Source organism: Gymnodraco acuticeps, unplaced genomic scaffold, assembly GCF_902827175.1.
Source record: "Gymnodraco acuticeps unplaced genomic scaffold, fGymAcu1.1, whole genome shotgun sequence".
Lineage (NCBI taxonomy): Eukaryota > Metazoa > Chordata > Actinopteri > Perciformes > Bathydraconidae > Gymnodraco > Gymnodraco acuticeps.
This window is the reverse complement of record NW_022990398.1, coordinates 2,000,330-2,018,830: the sequence shown is the minus strand read 5'-3', so window position 1 is coordinate 2,018,830 and position 18,501 is coordinate 2,000,330. Positions and strand designations below refer to the sequence as shown.

Below are 18,501 nucleotides of genomic sequence, written 5' to 3'. Positions count from 1 at the left end.
GAAGATATTGCTCTCGTTTTTCATCCGGAGGCAAACCCTATCTCTGTTTCTTATCCTATATCTAATAGAACTGCTCGGGTCTTGATAGATTGAGTGGGGAAGTTCATGAGATCTTTCTAGAGGGTTATCAAGAATAACTTTTATCCAATGACCTTTTCCCTCTCTGTCTGTGTCTGTGTATTCTCTTGTTCCGATTAACCCAGCCAAATCTTTTTTCTTGTTTTGTATCTATATCTACGCCGGGATCCGGAGTCGAGGCTGATCCTCTTGCTGTAGTCCTGTGTCTTGGATCCTCTATCCTGAGTTCTGGATTAAGTCGTGGACGTTTCGGGTCGTTGCTGAACCTGTCTCTGCGGTCCTGCCTTGGGTCTCGTCATGCTGCTTCCCTGATGGCTTCAACAGGATTGTAGCTGACATCCTCGTGGATTCATCTTCTTATTACAGACACATGCATATCCTAACATTCGGTCTATATGCTGTAAAATGTATTATCTCTTCGATTTCCACACGGCATCTATTGCACGTCTGTCCGTCCTGGGAGAGGGATCCCTCCTCTGTTGCTCTCCCTGAGGTTTCTCCCATTTTCCCTTTAAACTGTGGGTTTTCTCTGGAAGTTTTTCCTTGTACGATGTGAGGGTCTAAGGATAGAGGGTGTCGTTTTTCTCATACTGATATTCTGAACAATCTGTGCTGTTGTATTTGCTGTAAAGTGTCTCTACTGTAGGCTATTTTTATTTTATGTACAGCACTTTGGCTCGACCAAAAATCGTTTATAAATGTGCTATATAAATAAAACTTGATTTGATTTGAAACATATTCTCTGAAGGGTGGGCTTCACTATACAGTATAATAAGAAGCCGTCTTCATTGACTGAAGAATGGTTCGGTTTATGAGAAAAGGTGATTTGATAGAGAAGTGTCTTGATGTGATGCTGCAGGGACAGTGCTTGACAAAGCAATGTAGGTAAAGAGAAACATTAAGCCAAATAAGCAGCTTTGTGCAGCCTTGTTGATGGCGGGGATGGTCGTTATTGATTTAGGTGTTTCAGGTACTGGAAATACTGTGCTTTTCCCCTGAGGTCTGGCTCAATGTATCAAGCAAATAAGAAACTACAATATGAGCAACATCCATCAAGTGAAATCTGCTAGGTGTAAGTCCACAGGCGGGAGAATTCCTCTGTTTTCAAGTATATTGTCAAGGGACCACCAATAAACTCGTTTCTGTTGGAGAGGTGGAAATGAAAAGGTGCCAACTTCCCCCCAGAAAACGATCCCATCCCTTTCCTGCTGTGAGGAGCCAGGCAGCTGATGGCGTGTGGGTTTGAACAATGATCACCGTAAAGACACTAGGGCTGTACGCGAATATCCGAATATTAGTTTGTTGGAGTACTATTCGGGTTTCAATTTCGTTATTCGGATATTTGTTTTTTTTGTTGCACTGCGGCTGCCAAATTAAATGTATTGAAATCTCCAATATCAACGTAAGAGCTTGTGCCTCTTCGGGGGGTGCTAACACTTAACCATAAACGTTATTGTTTACTTTCTCCGTCTTTATATGTAGATATAACTTTTTCTCCGTTAATCTCCGTCACCTTGTTTCTATAGCAACAACAACTTCCTGTCAACAGTGCTAACTCTCCTTCAAAATAAAAGCATGTCCATACAAAATAGGAAGCCAAGCCAAATTACACTTAAGACATAGACAACTGCAACGAAAGTAACAAACACAATGCAACATCCTCTTCAATTTCAAAGAACACAAATTGGGTTATATACATTAACAAACAACTATAAAACAACAATACTGTAGAATAACAAAATGAATGCCGTGAATAAACCGAAATACACGTGTTGAAGCGGTTCGCTGCTGATTACTAGGCACCCCCTCCCCCCCCACCCCCCAGCGCAGGCCGAATATCCAAATATTCGCTGCTGATTACTACCGAATATCCGGAGCACGAAAAATGTTATTCGGGACAGCCCTAAAAGACACTGATCCTAGTCCACATTCGCACCACACTTTCCTCATCAACTTAAGTACAGTCTGTGATTTCCAATGTCTGGAGGGATAGTGAAGGGAAGCACTCAGGGCAGGAGATAGATCCCGCAGAGAAGAGTGCCAGACAATAAAGAACTTAGGATTGAGTTGGATGGACAGACTGGAGCCGGATGTCTGTTCCTGCTGCCCATACTGCTTTTTAAGCTGACAAGAATATATCAATTAAAGCTAAATGTCTGGATGTGACTAAGGAAAACATGGCAGCCCTCTGCAAAGTGGTGCTTCAAGCTAAATGCTACAATTGTCAATGCTAACATGCTTAGGTTAGCATATTACCATGCTAAAATGTGCCAATTAGCAGTATCAACAAATGACAGCTGAGGCTGGTTTACAGGAATATCCTCAGTTTGCAATCCATGAACGAACTGTGGGGATATTTCATTAAGGCCGTAAGTGTTGGACCAACGGGCAGACCGCATTGCCGTAGAGACATGCCACTAGGATGGTACCAAATGCAAAAGAATAAAGCAGAAAGAAAGAAAAGAAAGAAAGCCAGGTCAAAAGGGCATTTGGGGGGGGGCTTGGTGTTGGCGTTATAACCAGCCACAGGTAAACTACATCTGGATACTGTGTTCAAGCCTTATATGAAGAGGTTTCTTGCTAAGCAGCTTCAGAACCACATTTTCATCTGGAGTTGATGTTCTCTCTCGTCAGTTATTAAAGCTTTGATAATCAAAGACAACAAAGCTTTAAGATTTCATGCACAGTTAGCCCGGTATGAGCACCCTCATTTGGTAAAAGGTGAGAAAACCTAGCCAGTTTTTTTACTTTTGGATGGGAATCTTTGGGTATCTTGTTATCTAATGTTGGTAATTGGGTCATAATTTGATTTAGATTTAAAATGGATTTTGATAATTATTCAGAGCAAAATGTTTTTTTCTATGAAGTGTTATCCTTCAAAAACAACAAATTAAAGTTACACATAAAATAAATGCTGCCTGTAACCTAAGTTAAATTGGTAGGCTTTAACTACTCACTTTGACACAACCTTGACTTGGTTTGTACGATTACAGTCCACTCCATTTTCTGGAAAAATTTCTTTTTACACATCTATATAAAACATAATATGTGAAAAAGTGTAACTGCAACAAAAATGCATTCCTTTACAACCAATTAGTCCACAGCCTACTTTTAACACTTCATCCGAGGCTTCACTAACTTTATTACAGTTCCCCCATATAGTTGAACCTACACCATTTTATTCAACAAATGTTTCTGCTTTCACAGCTGCTTTTGCCATAAAATGCCAGTCAACAGAGAGGGGGATGTGGGGCCCCTGACCAGTCAAAATCACATGCATACATTGCTGAGAATTGCCTTGGTTTCATGGAGGCAGACAACATACAGATTTCCAAATGATGTTAATGAATGGTTATTTAGGGCTGCTAAGTTGTAAAAGATGGGATAAAAACTATGTTTTGTATTCTTAGCACTATTGACTCGTCAGTTTGTAGCAATGAATCATTCTTGCCATGACCCAATGGGGCCTGCTGTTTACTCGGGCTAGAACAAATCTAAAGAATTGAAAAAAAAGGCTAATGTCTGGACCCCTCCTGGCCGGTCTGCCTATAGGGGTTAGGAGAAAGGATTCTGGGTTGGTTCATAATCATAGGTGATACTGTAGTGCTGATACTGTGGCCTGGAACGCAAACAGCTGACAAAGATATCCGTGGCATGCAGAGAAGTGGTGGGAACCATTGTTATACTGTGTGTGGCAAATGAACAACTCCATTGGATCAGTTCACTCCGGCATCCTGACTGACTGTTGTAGTTGGACTATGTTTTTTATCAAGATGCCATCTGTATGTCTACATGAGGGCTCTTCACCACCATCTGTGTGTTGACATCACACCAAGTTATGTCCTCTACTGCGCCTGCTGCCTGGGCCCCGGAGGCAGGGCCAGACCAGCAGGTGCCACTATGGTGGACTTGGCATGAGAGATTCTTCCTCATCCGAACATGTGGAGTCTGACATTTTATAACAAAGATAATTACACAAAAGAAACAAATATCAATAATACAATCATTATAAAAACCAAGTAACCCCTCTACAGAAACACGGCTGTTTGCTATTCTTCGTTCCGAAATGGTAGAACAAGCTTCCCATTGATATCAGGACAGCAGAAAATCCAACACAACCGTCGCAGACAGAAAACCCACCTGTTTCCACTGCCAACCGGCCAGAAATAAATACAAAATCTCACTTCTCTACGTAGAACCTAGAACAGTCTGGCGTATTTCAAGCCAATGCAGTAGCACTTATTAAAAGCTAATGCACCTATAGGATGCTTGTTTGTTTGGAGTTTGTATATTCATGGTTTAATGCACGTATTGTAAGTCGCTTTGGATTAAAGCATCAGCTTAATGAAACTTACATTTGAAAAAAAACGACTTTGCTTTTCCAGTTTCCAGACATTATGAAAATCTATAATAGACATCTGATTCTCTTTTTACGTTTGAACTCAGTGGTGGTGGGTCTCAAGTGGTGGGAATATCCCCAAGAATGAAAGAAAAACAAGCAGACTTGTTATCCAGTCAAGTAGGTATTCTTGCCTTTTTTCAAAGCGGAGCCTCAGCTTTGACAAAATAACTGTGCACCTCCCAGTTTGTCTGAGCCCTTGGACTTTGAAGAGAGCTCAAGTTGCAAACCAGCAATGAGGGCAAACCAAAGACTCCTGTGTTCCTATGAGGGTTACATTAATAGCAATTAGCCTTGGGAATACTACCTGAACAAACAAGGTGAGGCAAAGAAAGTGACGTTTTCTATAAGTTTGACTTTTACAACAATCTGTCAGAAGGTTTAGTATCGTCTCACAGTTTTCATTGTCAAATGCTTAACTTCATAACGAAAGTATCTGATATGAATAGTAAATATCAAGCATCTTTGACGGAAAGGGGACTTGTTCAGAGGACATTACACTTTGCCAAATAGGTATTATGACTATTTTTCTGGAAACCAAGCTTCCGTAAATGTGAACAAACCCTTATATGTTTAGTTCACAACTCTCAGTGTAAAAGATATTCTAGGAAATGTTGCACTCATCATGAAGGTAACTTTGCATTAGTGTTGCTTTACACATCCCTAACTAAGGATGCTCCGATCGATCGGTCACCGATCGAGATCGGCCGATACTCACTCTCTACCGATCGATCGGTGCTCTCTAAACATGCCGATCGCGAGAGCCGATCGCATGACGTAAAATACATGACACTTTTCTCTGTGTGCGGCAAAACAAGCTCGCCAAAATGGCTTCACCGGTCTGGCAGTATTTCAAGGTGTCCGAAAAAGACAGTAAAATAGCGGGATGCAACGTGTGTGAAGCAGAAATCCTGCAGCTCCACCCGCTGTGACGGACCGGTGAGCGGAGCAAAACACCTACTTAGCTATTTGATCTACCTCTGGAACAAGCTAAACTAGTTATTTTAAATATATTTATTCTTCACTGTCGGGTCACTCATTACTGGATCAGTGAGCTGCATGAGATACTGACAGGCTGTCAGGGAGAGAGAGAGGGAAAGAGAGCGCTTCCGCTCATTTCTCCCGTGTTATTATCCAAAGTGAATGTAAACTTGAATAATGTACATCATTTGAATGTAATAATTAAGTTGATTGTTGTTTGTGGAAGCTCCAGTGAATGCGCCACATTAACTGAGTTTTAAACATCACTTTAAATGGAAGATTTAAAGTGATGTTTAAATCTTCCATTTAGGCCCCGCCCACTTGATCGGATCGGCGATCGGTATCGGCCGATACTCATTCCGGCGATCGGCCCCGAAATTAGCGATCGGAGCATCCCTACCCCTAACCCATCATGTATTTTGATAGATAGAGAACTGCAGACTGAAAGATGCCGAGTAAGTATCTGATGACACATGCAGACAAAAATCTATGATTTTCGACATTTTAGCCAATCAATCATCCAACTTTAATATATTGTTGGTTATATTCAGTGTCTGTTGAGAAGGCTTGTTTACCCTATTATGTGACTGCATGTCATTGACTAGCGCTTTATAATAGACTTGTGCTAGTTTTAGTCATCTACATTTCCATGAAACCTTCAGAACGTATAGACCAGGGGTGCCCAACCTTTTTTTAACCGAGAGCTACTTTTAAAGTTGCCAGTCTGCCGAGATCTACCAGTCCAAATAGAGAGGCGTAGCCATTACTGACAGCCTACTTCCAGGTAAATACACACTTCTACTTGTATAAAACTGACCTTTGTACGATTAAAACTTCATAAAATACTGCAGATCCTTTATCTTACCCCTTTCTAATCTACACACATACAAGTATTTAACTGAAGTTACACAACTGTGTTGTTGATACAGAGTTGGAGTTTATTCACACGTCACATACTACAGTGGGTAATGTTTTCAAGAAACATTGAACAGTGCTGCCACATATGACACAGGACAAAAAGAAAAGACTCTGAACCCTTTCTTTGCCATTATATAAAAATAGTGTTGCTACAAAAGTATAAATTAGGCTTACTAATAAAACAACTCAGATCTGAAGCTACACAGGAATCTGCTGCAACAGTGCAATAAAAAAGACAAAATTAATAGAATCGTTTGTTGCATTTTAGTCGAGTATAAAGATAAATGCCATTAAAATAGGATGCAAGCAACACTAGTTTCTTAACCTGAATTGATAATAGACTAAAATCAATGTAAACAGAACAGATCTTAATGTTTGCATTCTTATACCATTTTGTACAATAATTATAATGAATAAGTTCAAACAAACTAAAACTTACAGCTGATTAATAACGGTATCTAACTTGAGTTTTTATTATATCAAAAACCTGTTGAAATGCTACTGTTATTTTTACTGTCCCCAAAAAGCGCGTCGGCAGCCTCCAGGAATGTTTCTTTCACAACTTCGCCGTCTTTGAAAGACTTCATGTGTTTCGCAAGAACGTGACTGACACGTTAAGATGCTCTGGTAGCAGCCTTGCTCTTGTTGTTGGGCCTGGTGGAAATGGACTGCTGTGCATTTAGCTGTCCTTTCAGGCCCCTCCCCTTTTGGGAGCGTAGGGCAGAATTAGGAGGGAATTCCGTCTCGTAGCGTTTGTGCACTGTTTTGAAATGCCGCTCCTAAATTACCCTTCTTCGATAAAGCCACGCTCGCATTGCAGATGAGACAGATGGACTTTGAATTGGAATAGATACAAAAAATAATCATCCTCCCACTCGGAGTGAAAATTATATATTTTGGGCTTTTTTGCTTCTGCCATAATTGCGGTCTTGTGTGTGTACAGACTGTCACTCCTGTTGTTGACACGGACAACGTCAGCAAAATAGTGCCCACTTCCCACCAGCCACGCCCCGACACATGGGGTCACGCCGGCCAATCACAAAGCTTTGATGCGTTCAAGTGCATTATTCTGGCACAGGAAGATTATGTTATATAGGACATTAACGATAAAACAGAATATTGTTGTTCTATTTTTAGACACATCTCGCGATCGACTGGGTGGGCACCCCTGGTATAGACCTTACAAACCTCCAACCAGAGTTTCCGCCAGGGGGGCGTCTTGCCGTCATTTGACGCCCTTATTCAGCTCGGGACGCCCTGAAGGCGAGCCGAGGGCGTCCAAAAATATTAATAATTTGAGAAAAGATCGAGAGTTGTATCGCTTAAAATGACGAAAAGGAAAAAGGACAAGGACACAGGAGTCTGGTGGGATTCTTTTCGGAGTATTGAGGATCGTTTCCCCGACATCGGCGGTGTCTGCTACAGGACGACACGGAACGTGCGCAATTTGGACACGATAAGCCGTGCTAGTGGAGCACGCGCGTGAGCTGCGAGCACCAGAGCCTCGCAGCGGCGAAACTTATATTTATAAGGGACGGCTCAAGTTAAAATTGGGGGGGGGGGGGGGGGTCGCCAGACCAGTGTTTCAGCTCTGGTCTGGCGGAAACACTGCCTCCAACCAATCACAATCAGATCAGCTCATACTGCAAAGCCTTTCACTGCTCAGTGACACTTCACAAAGATTGAGAGAAAAGGTATTTGCACAAAGGAAAATTGGTTTGAATAAACTAGGAGCTTGACCTAAAGTACTATGGAAATGATAGTCCTGGACTGAGTCAAGGCTGTTATGTACATGTGGGTTATTTCTTATTTTCAAAAGTCAATAACTCCAATTTACTTGCCATTACTTTAGCATTGCATTTCTGCTATTGTGGTTCGAACTAGGGCTGCACGATATATCGTGTTGTGACGATAATCGCAGGATGTGCGATTTTTTTTTTAGGACATGCGATATTAATTAGGCAAATTAACTCAAACACGTCATGTTACAATTATTTAGCTGCTTGGTACAAAAGGAAAACTTGCGCGGCTCTGTGACATGCAGGCTCTGCATGCACAGAAAATCAGATCACAGCAGGATAACCGAGCTAGCTCAGCTTGTTGCTCTGATAATTTAAGATCCAGAAGTCCGTGACTAAAATCCTTCATCCGGTTAACTATTGTTACAATTATACCAAATATATATGTGTTTGCGGACAAAAAAACCTGTATTTTTTCATATCGCAATATATATATCGCAGGGGAAGAAAATATCGCAATGTCAGTTTTTTCCAATATCATGCAGCCCTAGTTCGAACCACGTGGAAATCATATACTTCTTTTTCATAAAAAGGTAATAGAAATGTATAGCAAACGCTCGCAGAAGAGTGCCAGCTCTTGTTGGAAGTTCATTATCCTAACTGTGGCAAGGCACCGAAGATGAGTGCATGTGTGTGTTTGTTTGCAAGTGAGAGAGAGCCAGAGAGAGCTGGACTTCACTGCTACAGAGCAGCCAATAATAACAGATCCTTTATAACAAGTCAGACTTGCACTCCCTCTGGATAACGCTGCATCACTTCGACGGACCTCGTGATGCTTCTTTTGTATTATGAAGGCAGAAAAGATCATAAAGGATATTGGATTTATTGTTAGTTGGGTATGTTTCTTGCAGCTATTTACGGGAACTGTATACACTGTGGCAGTTATACAAGCAGGGCAAAGCAGAATGGCGAGGACACAGAATCAATACTCGACTAAAATGGACAATAGGGTCAACTACGGTCTACACGGAGCAACTAAAAATGTGTAATCAGCAACAACTACAACATGCATGTTATTTGAAAGCAGGGCTAAACCATTTTTTAATACCTAACTGTGATATTGCATTTGTCTTAAGACTGAAAACACAATTTGGAGGCAGGGAAATAACTGCAGCAACACAAGAGAGCAATTCATTCAGAATGCCATTTTGAAACAAATGTTTTCTTGAATATAGTGTATATTCGATACAATTTTAATTAGTTGTTCAGCACAACTTGAAAACTAGATCAGGAAAGATTTAAAAAGCTTCATCTACAAAACTGTGTGCAAGAGTTGGTAACCAGTATGTGGCTCGCTCCTGTGAACGCAGCATTACATTCCTCCCTATTGTGACCTATTATATCACCCTCTATTCTGGATTGACTCTTCTAAAATAACAATACGGATATTTAAAGCTTTAAACAAGCCTAGTCTTTTCAGCTGGGCCGTACATTAGTAAAACATTACACCTTACCCGTAACTCCAATCCAAGAACTGTAGAAGCGTGTACAGTACGTTACATCAGTTTCTCAACTAACGTCAAAATGTCAACCTTTGAATCATTTTGTGAAATCCCCAAGTGTCATACAATCTGAGTTTCAATGTCAAGATCTGAAAACATTTTCATAGTGATGGCTGCTTTCAGGACAGGAGCCCCACTTACTATGAAGACGGCATATAGAGTATTGTACTGTATGAGACAAAATGAGTTAGCAAAGTACTATTCTGCACACTCCAGCCCAAAGCTTCTGCAATCCATTTATAGATACTGTAAAGAAGTAATAAAAAAAGAACCAGCCTAGACACTTTTAGTCCCAACATGTCCTGCCTGAGTTATCCGTCTATTAAAAGCAAACTGTTTCTAATCTCTTTAAAACCAGTTACTGGCATGCCGAGAAGATACAAATTAAATGTCATCTTAAAGGACACCTATCATGCTATATTGTAGGGCCATACCTATATAAGGTATATTTATACGTTTCTGTTTTCAAAATACCAAACAGATCATGCATTTTAGCCATGCCTCATTTCGCTCTATTTGCTGTTCTCCAGCCCTGTTTTTGCAGGGGGCTGATTCTGTGAGCTGCAGCTGGCCACGCCCCCCTGCAGGAGAGGGGAGCATGCTCTGATCAAGTCAGAAGAGGGGGATAAAAATAGATCTCCGTCCTCCGTGTGTTATTATATTATTATATAGAGTCGTTATTCATTTGTTTTAAAGCTCAATAAATAACAAAGAAGACCTTTGACCGGCACTTTTCTAATTTTGTCCGGAAGATTTAAACTTTAAGGACATGTTGACCGGCGAAAGAAAACCTAACTGAAACTCTGCCGCACGGTCCCCTCGTTCCTTGGAAGAGGCGGAGAGGTGGGTGTTTGTCATCTGCTGGTGGACTAACCGGAGAGAATTACAGTGCTTGCCTAGACGGGGAGGGATTGCATTGAATTACAGCAGCGGGAGCAAACGCTTGCCTCGTTGAGGGAGAAAAAGAGCCACAGCGGAGAATAAACAGAAGGGCAACCATGGAAACCATGCGCGGGAAGTCTTCTTCGCTGCTTTTGTGGCAGACTACAGCGCCACTTACAGGCCTGGCATATGTACTACAGCGTCTCCAGCACTTTCGAGCGGCAATGGCCGGCCGTGGCCCAACCCCACATTCCCCTGATAGGTGGAGGTGGAGAGTTGGCCCAATAGCCGTAGCGCCACCGTCCTGACGTCAGGACAGTGTTCAAATCTGGATCAGTTTTTATCAGATCCTTTGCAGCCCCTTTTTTAGAGATTTGGGTATGGAGGAAAATAGAGAGGGTTGTGTTTTCTGATACTTGGTGAGTTCCCTGGATATATACATATTCATGTATAAAATACGTACAAAAGTGCATTTTGCATGATAGGTCACCTTTAACTTAAGAGCTTCACCAAAATCAAATAAGTGTAAGCTGTTTTTACTGGAGGTGTAGTAGTGACAGATGGGATATGTCAAACAGTCAAGAAGGATGCAACAGTAAGAGACCATGCACCAAATGGATCTTCTCCAATGGCCAAAGGTTTTTTGTGACTAGATTAAACTCTCTAATGAAGTTCTAAATAATATAAAATGTTGTAAGTGATCCCATGTTCTGCACTATCTGACAGCATGCAATCTTTCTTGGAATACAAACACAACTGGAAAGCCATATAACAAGCTTTCAATTTCCAAAGAAAAATTAATGGTGTCATCAATTATGCAAGTGCATATGGAAGAAGTCCACCTGAAGACTCTGTAGCTTAACCTGCATTATGCCAATACACATGCTATTTTGTAATATGCACTAAACTGGGAATGTGGGAATCAATTTATGTATTCATAAAAAGGGAGATACAGGAATGTATGGCATACAAACATCATGGGCGTGTCCAATGTATTTGGATGCACATGAGACCTCAGTCAACAGTGGGATAACTACTGAGTTTACAGGGTTGTGATACAGGGTAAAACATGATTACATTAATTAAGAAATAGTTGAAACTAGTACACAATAGCCACATATGTTATAAAGTGAGAATGCCAAACTATTATAAAGACAGGAAAATAAACATTTAAATCTTAATAACTTCTGGTGGGCATTAGCTTGTTAGACTGTTGTTTAACTGTAGGCACGTTAGAGGAATGGTATAAACTCCTATTCACATTATTTCTGAACATATAGAAATAAAGTGCAAAAATGTTCTGAAATGTTAAACTGTCTACTAATGATGCTATAAAACTAAACGACAGGTAAATAAACACCGCAAATACCGTTACACACACACACACACACACACACACGCACACTCACCTGTCTGCTCCCACTTTTCTTTGATTCAGTTCGTTTTACGGCACACGGTGAAGTTATTTTTTCTTTCTGCCCGTTAAAGATGCCACCACACCCGAAAGTCAAACGGGGACAACCCGTGTGAAAGGTACCGAGTGAGAGGTGGGTGGTCGGTAGCGGTAAATGCTGACAGAGCCGAAGTTTTACACCGAAAAACAAAAGGAGAAAACCGGACGGTGTCAATGGCAACGGTGGAACGTTGGCCAAAATAAGTCCCGTTTCATAATGTCAGTTTCTCCGTCCTCTGTGTGTGTTTTGGTTCGCTTTGGAAATAAAAGCTCCGCGTTATCAGTGTGAGCAGAGACACATTCACCGGTAATTCAATGTACTGAGTGGGAGGAGTGTATTTCGGTCTTTTTATCTCCAGTCCTCCTGTACAGTGAGCGTCACCGTCCTGGCTGACTTTACTCCCATGTCTGCGCGTTCAGGGCGCAGCGAAAAGTACAAAGAGCTACACTTTTAAAACAGTTAACACCGTTTTAACAAACTCTTATTACCCATATTTTTAATAAATTGCACTTTATTTAAGGTTTCAAACGTCATTTGTAATTATTAAATGTAAAATTGAAGCCAAATGGCACTCAACTACCATTGGTTTTCTCCATCCCACTCGACAGATCGACAGTAAGCTGAAATTCGGATGTTACCTGAACGCAACAACGTGCAAATGTAATTTCAGCTAAAAGGCTTCTTTTTTTTATCAATCTGCTATTTTTGTTTTTTAACACCATACTTTAAACACGTTGATGATAATGCGGTTTAATGAAGAAGAAGCAGTTGTGCTTGTTGACACATGACAAAGATTAAAGGTCATGAGCAGCCATGTCTGTTTGGAAGGTGAGTTATGCCATATACACAAACAGTCCAGGTTTATTTCCATCAAACCAATCCTCTTTTATCACCTTTTTTATTTGACCTCAAAATAACTAAAACATTTTTGTTTGATTACGCATCATGTGAATTGCATGCTTTTGTATCCCTTTTTTCTTTAATGGTTATCCACTACTCAAGTCTCATTTTCTATCAGGCCAACAAACAAAGCAAATAATCAAATCAACAAAAAGGTCACAGTCCTCCCACACCAGAGGAGTGTTTTCCAGGTTCAGACTTTGTCACTCACCTTCAATCATATTGACACACACTGAATTAGATAACTAATTAAACAAAATATATTGAATTTTTGTTACGAGAACACCATTTGCAGTCATATTCAGAGACAGAGACATATGTTAGGAGAGTCTCATAATAAACCAATTTACACACGCTGTGACACATTGAGTATTTATCTTAATTTGTTTTGTCAGCTGCATTAAATACTACTGGTGGATGTTTTTAAATGAATGTTCGCCTGTATAAGGGAATGTTTTTCTAGAAATTAATCAAATAAAATGTGTTTTCCTCAAGATTGGTTTTGTTTTGGTATCAATACTGATAAAAACAACATTTAAAGAAACACAACGACTGCATTGATACATTTGAATCCCTTGTTAAATTGGAAATCCAGATAGTGCTCTTCTGTTTAAAACTGAAGGATGTTACCATACAAAAAAGTGTTCATTACAATGGCTTTAGTTTTATTTATTTAAGGTGGCTCATTTTTTTCCCGTCAATTGCAATTGCAAATTAAAGTGCATTTATTATTGACCATCTAAGGTGTTTAGTTTACTGAATGTTTATTTAATACGTTCCAGTTGTCCTTGTGTCATTGGGTTGAAGAATACCAATATACAATGCTGTTGCGTTTCACTGCACAAAAGCTTTACCAGTAGACACATTCCAGTATTAATTGTACCAAAGCCAATAAATAATGGGGGTGTTCAGTCCTTTTCAGATCACTTGTATTCAAGTGGTTTGCCTGAACTATCTCTATGTGAAGTGTAGGAGGAGTTGTACATAAAAGGAGATCATATCTATCACCAAGGAAACAGTGAGGGAAGGGAAACATTAGCATCATATGAAGAAAAACAGGAGTTTGTGCATGTTAATGTGCATCTGTGTCTTTCCTCAGATGGATTGCATAATAATAACAGCACTTTAACCACCACTTCATTCTAACCATTTAACATTACTTCAAAGGGAATCATTTGTGTGAGATAATATCACCACCCTCACATTCATGCACACACACACACACACCACACACACACACACACACACACACACACACACACACACACACACACACACACACACACACACACACACACACACACACACACACACACACACAATGCCCCTTAAGAGCATCTTTACAGGTGGGGAAGTAAGGAAAATGTTGCTTTCGTGAAGGTTTTTGATGGAGCAGTGCAGGATTCTCTGGTCTTGTACAAACAGATCCAGCAGCTGCGCTCTGTTATGGTCTCCACCCAATTTAAAATGACAAACAGAATCCACAGGCAGGGGAGGAAGGAGGATGGCAGGTAGGGGTCTCCTCTGCAGGTGGTGTGTCAGCAGGGTGAAGTGTTTGTGACTGCACCGTCTGAAAGGTCACCGAATGTGAGAGAGGGGGAGCGAGACGAAATAACGAGAGTACCAACACAGATACTTGTAGATTGTATCGTCTAAATGCCAATCCACCAGCTTGTTATGACTTTGAAGGTCTGCTGGAATTTCACAGCAAGGTGAAATTTATTCAGAGGCCATCTAAGGGGGAACTGAAACAGCTTTGATTTATATCGATCTCTGAAGGGAACTGGTATTAAACATATTACTTTGATCTGAACACTTTATTCAAAGGCAAATATCACACAGGTAGACACCAGACTACATGCTGTCCCAAATGTACTGGCCTTGAATATTTAACTTTCTGTTTATTTTAATGTTGACACAATGGAGCTATAAAAACAGAGGTATTGTGCCAGTGTGATCTTGAGAGAAAGTGGAAGTGACTGTTACTTGAACTCCTCCTGTTGACCAAATTGTCCTGTTAAGCAAATAACTTTATCTGATGAAGTGGGTGTACATTCATTTGGTTTCTTTTTACCCCATCTAGCGGTGGTTTGACAACAATGCAAGGCAGCAGCAAAAACTGCAGCTGGCAAAGAATTTAAATGAGTTCTGCGTCTTTACTTCTGAGCAAGCATTATTGGTTTCGATTTTTCCTCAAGCACATACAGTAGATAATATAAAAACACAAAATTCCACATTACATTTAAAAATTTATTTTGAGTCAAAGTAAAATACCAACCCGAATATAATCTTATTACTGACTACAAAGACGTTGATGCCTTTAGAGGAAGCTCTCTAGTTTCTCCCACCAGGGGGCATAATCGATCAGTATGAAACCATTTGAAAGATGAATGTGTGGTGCATTGTCATTGCTCTTTCTGATACAAGCTCAAATGTACATCCTCTCTGTGGGACGAAAAAATAATTTCTGATTCTGATGTAAATAACAAAAATGTCTTGCATTTGTTTTTCCTGAACCAAGATTTAAAACATGTGGTCAACATGGCCAGAATAATAGTGTTTGTGTAATACAGTTAACCCTCCTGTTATGCTTGGGGTCAATTTGACCCCATTCAATGTTTAACGTATTTTAAAAAAATGGTTGACATTATAATTATTTTGCTTAGTATTTCATGACTTTTCCTAATTTAGTGAGGACTAATGGGTAAACATAAAATGAACGCATCGGTGTTCCTTGGCGTCAATTTGACCCCAGTCTGTTTTAGTAGTATAAAACATATACCAATGTCAATATTTTACACACATTTGTGTAGATTGTGTAGGATGATATTGAGGTGACTATTACATGCAAATGTATCATTGTAAAACAAAACTACCCTCTGCTTTAGTTATTGGTCTTTTAACAACATCAAAAAGATCTTACTTTAACATTTTATATCAGTCAGTGAGATTTTATGGTGATTTATATATTTTTCGATATTCACATAATAGGAATTCCGAATGTATAAAGGGGTCTGTAGAGGGGAAGGTTGGGGTAATGTTTTATTTAAATGGTTATGTAGGTAGTCAACTAAGATACCTAGAGACAAACATGTTGGTTAACATTTGGAATATGATCATTGTCTTGAGTTTTAAACTACTGGGGTCAAATTGACCCCAGTAGTTTAAGGGTGTATAGTCAATTTGAGGATAACAGGAGGGTTAATGCATTACAATCCCCCCAAAAATATTTTTAAATACATTTAAGACTTAATATTTTAGTAAATAACTTGATGAAGAACTGTCTAGCAACAGGATGTAACTGATATGAAGATACACCTTCTTTTTTCTTTACATTATTCTACTGAAAATGTAGTTTACAATTTAGTTTCCGGGGGACAATTTATTAAACTGTTTTGATTGTAAAGAGGCAGTTGCTATACAGTTACATCACACTTCATGTCTTTAACATCCGGTGGATTTAGATTGACAAAGCACATAACAAACTCCATTTGATCCCAGGCATCAAACTTCAGAAAGTTACATCACGCAGCAGACTGAAACATTTCTCAGGTCTTGCGTCATGGCGTTCCAGCTGCTGCGCTCTGCTTCCTTCAGTGGAGTCTTTGTGTCCAACATGTCCCCTCATGGTCGAAGCAGCCTGTGACAGAATTGCATGATTACATCCAACTGAGACAGAAGAATATATCATATATATTTCATCTTTAAAACAGTGTAAAAACTTGTGTTTTTTGGAAACTTTGAATGATAACAAACTTTTTTAAGAGAATACTTCAAACACGATGCACCTGGGGAAAGTCTACCATTGGAAACAATAAACAACAAAATCAGAGCCCATCTGGAAAGCATACTGGAGTGGAAACCAAACACTGAACCTTCTGGAAGAGATATGCAGAAAGGGAGGTGTTTAGAACCCCCCCCCCCCCCCCCCCCCCCCCCCCATGTCAGTCTATCGGTTTGAAGGACTAACACAGATGTCCTCTGTTTATTCACATCCCCCACATGACGACAGTAGCCACTTAAACCATGATGCAGCTGCATGGCCATCTGTTTTGTTTTATTCTATTACAACACAAACCTTAAACTTTAACAAACAGCAAAGATGTACAACGTATACAGATAATATCATTCTGTAGTATATGTATTGATTTTCTGTTGACCATACATACTTTCTTATTTAAATCCAAGTGAATAGACTAGAAATTAATAAAAAAATAGACAAGATTAACCTTATTGATATATTTGTATTTTAGCAGCACTAAGAGAGACACAACTGGTTGCAACCCACAGAGTGCTAACACACTCAGTGCTGAGGTGTAATGACTTCCAGATGTTGAATTGGCTCCTGTCGTCAAATAACCCTTTCTTACTGTAGATGCAGTCGCTCCACCCTCTGAGGTCTGCTTTTGAATATATATGTCTGTCAAAAAAACAAAAACATGCGTGGTTCATCACGTAACGACTATAGTTTAAAGCAAACTCCTTACTATCTTGATAGGTTGTGAAATATTGCATCATTTGATATTGTGCTTATATATGTTGAATCCTTCCTAACTGTTTGCATGTGGTGGTTTGGAAAAGTACTGGAAGTTTCTATAAGCTCACACAATCACGTCCACACACAGAATGTCAGTATTTAGTCAGCGTGCAGGAGGTACTTTGAGTGGATTCATGTAAAGACACAAAACACAAACCTCATCCATTAAAAGAAAGAATGACATATATATTATTTTGCCACACCAATGTGCACTACTGTTGCATGAACATTTTCTGTATGATAATGTAGAGTCACAAACATAAATCTAGATTGACGTGACACAATTAATATATTAAACAAATCTTTTTTTGCGGTTGTGAACCTCATTTTCTTCCCTTTCCTTTACTAATTGGATCTTCCAGGCCTTTGCCCCTCAAAGGAAGGCAATTTAAGGATTGCTATTTAAATGGGAATTGTGTGTATTGGGAGATTTGACCAGACTTGCTTGACCCAGAAGTAACCCTCTTTACAGGGTGAGGAATCTAAGTGTAAACTAGGGGTTTATTCAGAATAACAAACACCTCCTGACGGGAGGAAGAGGGCTTCAATCCTGTGTCAAACCTTTCAAAGGAGAAGTTGTTAGCTGAGTCCATAGACTGCAATCATTGTATTATTATAATATCTACTAGAGATATGTGGTGTTAGCCTTTGGGGAGCTTTTCTTTCTTAGAGCTCTCTGGATACCTGCCTCAACAAGTCCCTGAAGAATGGAAGCCACTCATCAGATGGCATGTCAGGACAATTTGCAGGGGCTGTAAAAGAGGAGGAGTTTGTGGGATTAGGAGATGGAAGGAATTCCTTGAGTTGGAAAATAGACACCATGATCAAAATGGATAGTGTGTATTTCAGAATGATTACTTTACCTGTCCTTCTATGTGATTCGGCAAATGTGTCGTTGATTTCCGTGGACAAATAACAGATTATACAGGGGAAACTTTAAAACTACCATTGTGTAAATTAATCTATCAATCTAATTGTATATACCTTATTTCATTCTATTCATGTTCTTGCGGGCCTCTTTGATTGTAGATTATTGACACAGATTACACAG

General features: G+C 39.8%; 1 protein-coding gene across 4 annotated transcripts in view; it reads right to left on the bottom strand.

Annotated features, from left to right (window-relative positions):
• The window catches only part of gdpd5b (glycerophosphodiester phosphodiesterase domain containing 5b), a 54,498-nt gene extending 42,135 nt beyond the window's left edge, over positions 1–12,363 (bottom strand). For 2 of the 4 annotated variants that reach the window (XR_004569844.1, XM_034224729.1), the window contains exon 1: positions 11,969–12,363. The gene's annotated coding sequence lies outside the window, so the exon portion shown is untranslated. The remainder of the gene's footprint in view (positions 1–11,968) is intronic. The other 2 variants (XR_004569845.1, XM_034224730.1) reach the window with 1 other exon arrangement.
• Positions 12,364–18,501: the final 6,138 nt, after the last annotated feature.